At 40.0% G+C, this 6,460-nt stretch overlaps 1 long non-coding RNA gene across 1 annotated transcript; it reads right to left on the bottom strand.

Moving 5' to 3' along the window:
- Positions 1-1,280: 1,280 nt before the first annotated feature.
- LOC137472126 (uncharacterized) lies at positions 1,281-6,233 on the bottom strand. The gene is made up of 3 exons (XR_010998029.1): positions 5,975-6,233; positions 4,467-4,563; positions 1,281-1,862 (listed from the first exon to the last, which is right to left on the bottom strand). It is a non-coding gene; the product is annotated as an uncharacterized lncRNA (long non-coding RNA).
- Positions 6,234-6,460: the final 227 nt, after the last annotated feature.

Genomic DNA, 6,460 nt, shown 5'->3' with positions numbered 1-6,460 from the left:
AATGTAGGTGGCAGTAGTTTTATCTGTGCCACTGGCTGCATTGCTGGGACTAGCTTACAGTTCCAACTCCTGTGTTTTCTACACAAGAATGCTGTTTACCAAATAATTTTAGCAGCTGCTAAAGAAACACGGCTTTTGGTTGAAGAAAATGAACTACTGATATTCTAGGCCTTAGAACAATGCGTGTAGTAGCACAGCAAGAAGCAATTAAGGGGGATGTAACACTGACAAATTGAGAGCACAAAGAAATCAACATCCCACTGATGAAACAAGGCCTAATCTAGTTGTACATCCAATTTCTTTTTTAACTGAAGCATGCAAGCAGAAGTGTGTTAGCATGATTGTACTTCCAGGGTCCATTTCTAATCTCAGCTATGAATATTGAAACCAAATATAACAACACAATTTAAATCAGTGAAAAATGCTAGTGTGAAACACAGCTCCTGGGCCATTTGATTCATAAAAGACAATTAAACCAAGTCAGGTGTTGCAGTCCGTACTGTGAAGAGCCCATCACGTGTTTCTGAGTGCACACCTCAACCTGCTAGGGGATTGTTTGGATTTATGTGGAATGAAGTTGTGTAACATCCATAATCAAATTACTGCGTAATTTAAAAATCAGTTTACTTGCTTAATTAGTCTTGTCCCACTTTAGCATATGTAGAACAAGGCAGTGTAGACTGCTAACAGTTATTAAGTAATGTCCCTTGTGCAAGACAATCCACATTTCCACACTTGAAATTGCTTTACAATTGCAAAAGGACAGCTAAATTCCATAGATGTCTGTCCAGAGCCTGAATGCCTATGCTGCTATTCACTAAAATAAACAAAGGTATTTAAAAACAAAACCCCCAACCATTGTCTTACTGTGTCTGCCTTAATGTACCAAAAGTGATGAATGTAATTAATTGCTTATTGATTTAATCTATACCTGTCAAGTCTGAAAGTTTTGTCAAGCCAGACAAAAAATTTAATGTGCTTTTGTTACAGACAGACATACCTATTTTAATGTCAGTTTACTGCCTTCCCCCTGCTGCTGTTGCTCTAGGCACAGACATGGAAGCTAAGACCATTTCACTGAAGAAATGTTTGCAGCTACTTGCAATGTTGGGAATTTGTTTAGCTGCCTTTTATTTCACATAGAAAGATACAGTGGCAATGGGTGTGTTTTTTTCATATTAATTTGATGCACACATAGTTGAGATCCCTCACAAACACTGAGGGGGTGCTCTCATTACTTTTTCTTAGGTTTGTTTTTTTCCCAGGTCAAGTAACCATATATATTTTTCTCTTCAAGTTTACATAAGAGTCTTATGCAGCTTTCCTAATTCAGTTGTGAAAAATGAAATTGTTGCAAAAAAAGGTCAATATGTGAGCAACAAGAAAATCATACTTAATTTTTGATTATTACTGCATAGTCTAGTTCTAGAAAAACCAAGTTCAGTCTTAGCTTCTAGCAGATTTACTGTTTATGTAAATACAAAGAGTTAATCCAGTTTACTATAAAATAAATTAAATAAGGTGTTACAGAAGAGACCAAGCTGTTTGGGTGCTGGCATTGAAAGGAAAAAAAAAATAAGTCAGTTTGCAAAGAAAATTTTTTACCTTTACTGTTTCAGGAACTCGTGCAGTGAAGCCCCATACCATTTCAGAGGAAAAAAGAATGTAATCTCCCATGTTAGAAAGCAAAATTTTGGCAGGTAATGAGGACAGGAGAAGGCAGGAATTTGAATCTTAATCAAAATCAAGCAGTAGTTCTGGGACACGCGTGCAAGTGAGTTTGCTTTAGAGTCCATTACAAGTCAAGGCTTTGCTTAGAAGGAAAACTCCAAAGCAGGGCCCATAGATGTCCTGGTAAATACCTGCAAGGAAAGCAGCAAGAGTAAATAAAAGATTTTCACTGGAGTGAGCAGGCATGATGGAGAGTGGATGGACAAGCAGCAGGTGAGAGTTTCAGGCAGGCTCCACAACTAACAACAAAATACTCCTTCCTCCCAGCACAAGCACGGGTCCCGCTTTCACACGGCCAGCTCCTTGGGCTACAGATGCAAGAGGAAAGAAATGCAAAGAAAAAGCTGGGTTCCACCTCAGTGGCTGGCAACAGCAGCTTATGGCATGGATCATCAGATGAACTCTTCTGCTTTTGGAGGACCAGAACTGTTAGTGAGAAGGGCACACCCAAGCTCTCTGAGCAGTAAAACCTCTCATCCTTTCGACCAGAAGAACAAGATGAGCCAGGAGTAATGCTCAATTAAAGAAGTGGCACAAGCCACAGTTTGCCTTGGGGAGAAAACTGCAGATATTTATGCATTTTGTAAGAAGCTGCCTTTGACAGTCAAGAGAGTCTGGAAACTGAACATACCAGTTAGCCAAAGGCTGTGATCTAGAACCAAGCAGACCATGTGGTTGTTCCCTTGAGCTCTGCCTACCAGTTTTTCAGACCATTGTAACTGGGCAGAATCAAAGATTTTAAAGGTCCTTTGTAACTATGTCTGCTCCCACACAGTTACGTACAGGAGAGGACAATAATTTAAAAGGAGCTAGCCTGTTTACATACCAAGAAGCACAATACTTAGGACATTTTCTGATCTGCAGTGAATCAGCTCTGAATTACATTAATTGTATATAGGACAGTCTCAGTCTAATCTGTTTTGCAAAGTTTGTTCTCCTAGCTCAAGGGTTACACATGAGCAATAGAAGGATCCCAGTAGTGAGACTGCCTCTGCTGGAGATTCTGCACTTAAGTTAACTCCAGTCTTTGCTTAATGTTTTTTACTATTGGTCTTGTCTTTCTTTTAAACTTGCTAAGTTTTCTCTATTTGGCAGATACACAGTGTAGGAAAAAAAATCCTTAGGTTTTTTCCTCTTTATATTTCAGTGAAAATGAGTCATCTCAGTCAGAAAGATTTTTTTTTTTTTTTTTTGGTCTGCACTAAAAAAGATTAGATCACGAGCACTGAGTTGTAGCAAAGTGTTGCATTGCCATCTTGTTTTTAAAGCGGAGCTTTAATTCAGGTACTAGACATAGTCTTTTCTCAGGCTACACCCACCATCTGAATTGCACCAGTATTTAAGCTTTGAGTAGTTACATATAATTTGCATCAGCATAGTTTCCAAAATGCTACATTTACATTTCTGCAAGAGGTGTACATGCACCATCCCCTGAGAGCTGGAAACAGTTCTCTTAAGACAGCCATATCCAGCTCCATGAACCTTCAGCTGTGTGAACCAGCTGGGAAAAAGAAGTAAATGTGACTGGATGGAAAGGAGAAAACAGGGAAGGGAAAAAAAAAGGTGAAAGGAGCAGGAGCTAGTGTCAGTAAATGTTAGAGGAAAGAGAAGTAAAACAGCAGAAGACAGACAATAGTGGCAGGCTATGAAGATCTAGCAACTGCAGTATGCTCCTCTACTGACCCTTCCTTTGCTGTCAGCTGAATCCCCAGCCAAAATGTACTTCCTCATCTGCAGCAAGTGCTGTTACCATATATTTTCAATTATGCTGAGAGACAGTATATCTAAATTGATTTTTTAAGAAAAGAAAATTGAAATTAAAAATACAAATTATCTCAAGCAACTGTTCTTCAGATTTAAAATCAAGATAAGTTGCATTAGAAGTATACTGAGGCTGTGAAGTGGTCAGAAGCGTAGAAGCCATTCATTCCCCTTTCTTTTTGAATCAGATACAATCTCTTTGGATGATCCCAAAATTCCCTTTGCAGGGATCCCTTGTTTCGCTCACTGCACAGGATCGGCTGCATTCCTGTGAAGAATGAGAACAACATAACAAAGCAGAAACCTGTTCCAGTTTTCCAGACATCTCTCTTGCAAGAGAAGGGATGATGTTACAGGTACATCTCAGTACCTGCTGGGTCCACTCGGCTCTCACCCCAGCTCTGCCAGGTGCTGTACAAGCATTAAGTTGTGGTGTCTAGCTGGTGCCCAGTCTGTGATACCAGGGGTTGTGTTTTGGAAGTACGGATCACAGAGGCAATTAAGACAGTGGGAGCTATGCTGCAATCATATAAAGTACTGTAAAGTGAATCCTAATTTTTTTACATCTCAGTTGAGTCTCTCAAAACTATCCAGCAGTCTTGATTTCAAACTCTGTACATCAGAGCTCCATATGTAACACAGGCACAATATTCCCTTACTTTTCTCATTATCAGGAAGATAAACTAATGCAAAAAGTCTAAAGTTGTCAAAGAAAGTTGATTTAGTTTGATCCCAGCAAGTCTTCAAGGCAGAGCATCATAGGGGAACTGATTAAAAATGAATGAATGAATTCAATGCAAGGTTTGTACGAGTCACAAAATAAGCAGGGCTCAGAGCATGCTGAACACAGACACCCCCGTGCTGGTGAGGCATTGATTTTTGAAAGGACCAGCACAAGGACAAAGAGGAGAGATGTGACTGTGTGATTAAGATCCCTGTGAGCACAGGGCAGCAGGTTACCTACAAGTACTTACTATGATTCTGGCGTTTTCTTTTTGTGTAGTGCTTGAGTGTCTGAGCTAGACAGGTTGAGATTTTAATTGATGAGGAGAATGAAAGATACAGCAGACTCTGGCTTCTGTGTGAGAAAGAGAGACAATAAAGGAACTTGACACAGATCTCGTTTAGTCAACGCGTGCACCACAACCTCCCACCATGCCATCTGCACCAGCCTCTGCTCTGCCAATGGGTCAAGCATACTACATTTGCTTTGTGAACACCTTCCCTATACCTTTGCCCCCCAAAGCAGCAATTTTCTCCTCCAACCTCTGATCAGACTCTATTTATTTCTTTCTCTGGAGACTGCTCAGCTGATTATCTGCCTCCTTCCTATCAACCCATATCATTCCAGATAAACATCCCAGCCACCCAAACGGGTTTGAAAGGAAGCCAAGTGACTTTGCCTATCCCCGTCTCAAGCTCCCACTTTCATTAATGTCTGTGTTACACAATATCACAACAACATACCAGCAAATCCTGCTTCCCACGGCCCTTGGTGCCAGGGGAAGCACTCTGAAATACCTTCTTTATTTTTTTTTAATAAATACTACACTTTTTTTTTGGCTTGGCTCTGAGTGTGCAGAGCTGAGCCAGCACCTCTGTCTGCTACATGGGGGTTAGCTGTCCTTTGCCAAAGGAGTTGTCAGACACAGCATGACAGGTGACAGCCGTTTCCTGATTCTGAAAGCAGTGTTACCAGCCACACCATCCCCTCCTTAATTTAGAAAGCTGTTTTGTTGTCATCTGGTTCTACACTTCCACATGCAGGCTGAGGGCTGTAACAGGAATTACAGCACTGAGGTTATACAACACTTTACCTGTTCAAACCGCTGGGCAAAGAAACCCACAGGAATTGTTTATTGTAAACATTTCCCACAGACTAAACCCAACAGGTAGCAGCAAGCAGCCCTGCTCCCCTGCATTTTCTGCTGTAACATGACAACAAAGAATCATGCTCGAGAACCACTATATGGAATGAGGTATAGCTCTTCAGTTTTACCCTACGGACATTCTATGTTTGCAGTTGAAGGTTCATGCCAAATATACTTCTCAGCTCTGAGTATCTGCCAAGTGGATTCTTATTAATGGGGGGGAAAAAAAGAGCAATAGTAGATTTTTTCTCAGCATAAGAGATGAAACCAATCTCTGCTACTATAAATTGCAAGCAAGACCAGAGCTAATCTCAGGGATTTTTTTACAGTCACCTCTTCTTGCAGTTTCTAAACAGCAACCTCAAACCTTTGAAGTTTTTTTAATTCCTGCTTACAACTGTTAAAATACGAGTTTTTTTTCCTAATATCCACCAGTTCTCAGAGGCACTACGTTCTGTAGTGACATTTACAGATGCCAGTCCCACAATCTGTCCTATGCAAACACCCACACCTTGACTCCTCAGTGGACCCACATGCCTGGCAAGTCAGAGAGTCAGAAATGCAGCAACAAATAGCAGTAACGAAAGCACAATACCTGCTGCAACATGTACAGTGGAGCTGTAAGTCACATCACTACAAAACACCAGCCTCCACTGTGCAGATACAAAAAAAAATTCTCAGAGGCACAGATTTGAGATGAAATGTGATTATTGCAATTCTAATAGAATTCAGTATTTTAACCCTATACTGTACAATGTCTGGCTACCTTATTTCAACATTGTTTTTAAACAGAGATATCTAATCCATAATATAGTATCCATAACTTCTAGAAAGGTACAGTGAAAAATTGCTCTTTCTTTCCTTTTGAAGAAGGAAAGAAAGTAAAATAGTAAGTAAAAATATGGGAACTAGTAACCATTCCAGATTTTCCTTCAAGATATTAAAATTTCCAGGTTGGTTCTGAAAGCTTCTAAACAAATTATGTAAATTACCTCTCCTAAGTACTTGGTTCACAGCAACAACAAAAGGACTTAATGATTATGTTACTTTTAGTCTTGTAAAGTTATGCTAATGAAAACACTAAATCAAAGATTGCA

This window comes from Anomalospiza imberbis, chromosome 4, assembly GCF_031753505.1.
Source record: "Anomalospiza imberbis isolate Cuckoo-Finch-1a 21T00152 chromosome 4, ASM3175350v1, whole genome shotgun sequence".
Lineage (NCBI taxonomy): Eukaryota > Metazoa > Chordata > Aves > Passeriformes > Viduidae > Anomalospiza > Anomalospiza imberbis.
The sequence above is the reverse complement of the archived record's forward strand: the minus strand, read 5'-3'. Positions and strand labels throughout refer to the sequence as shown.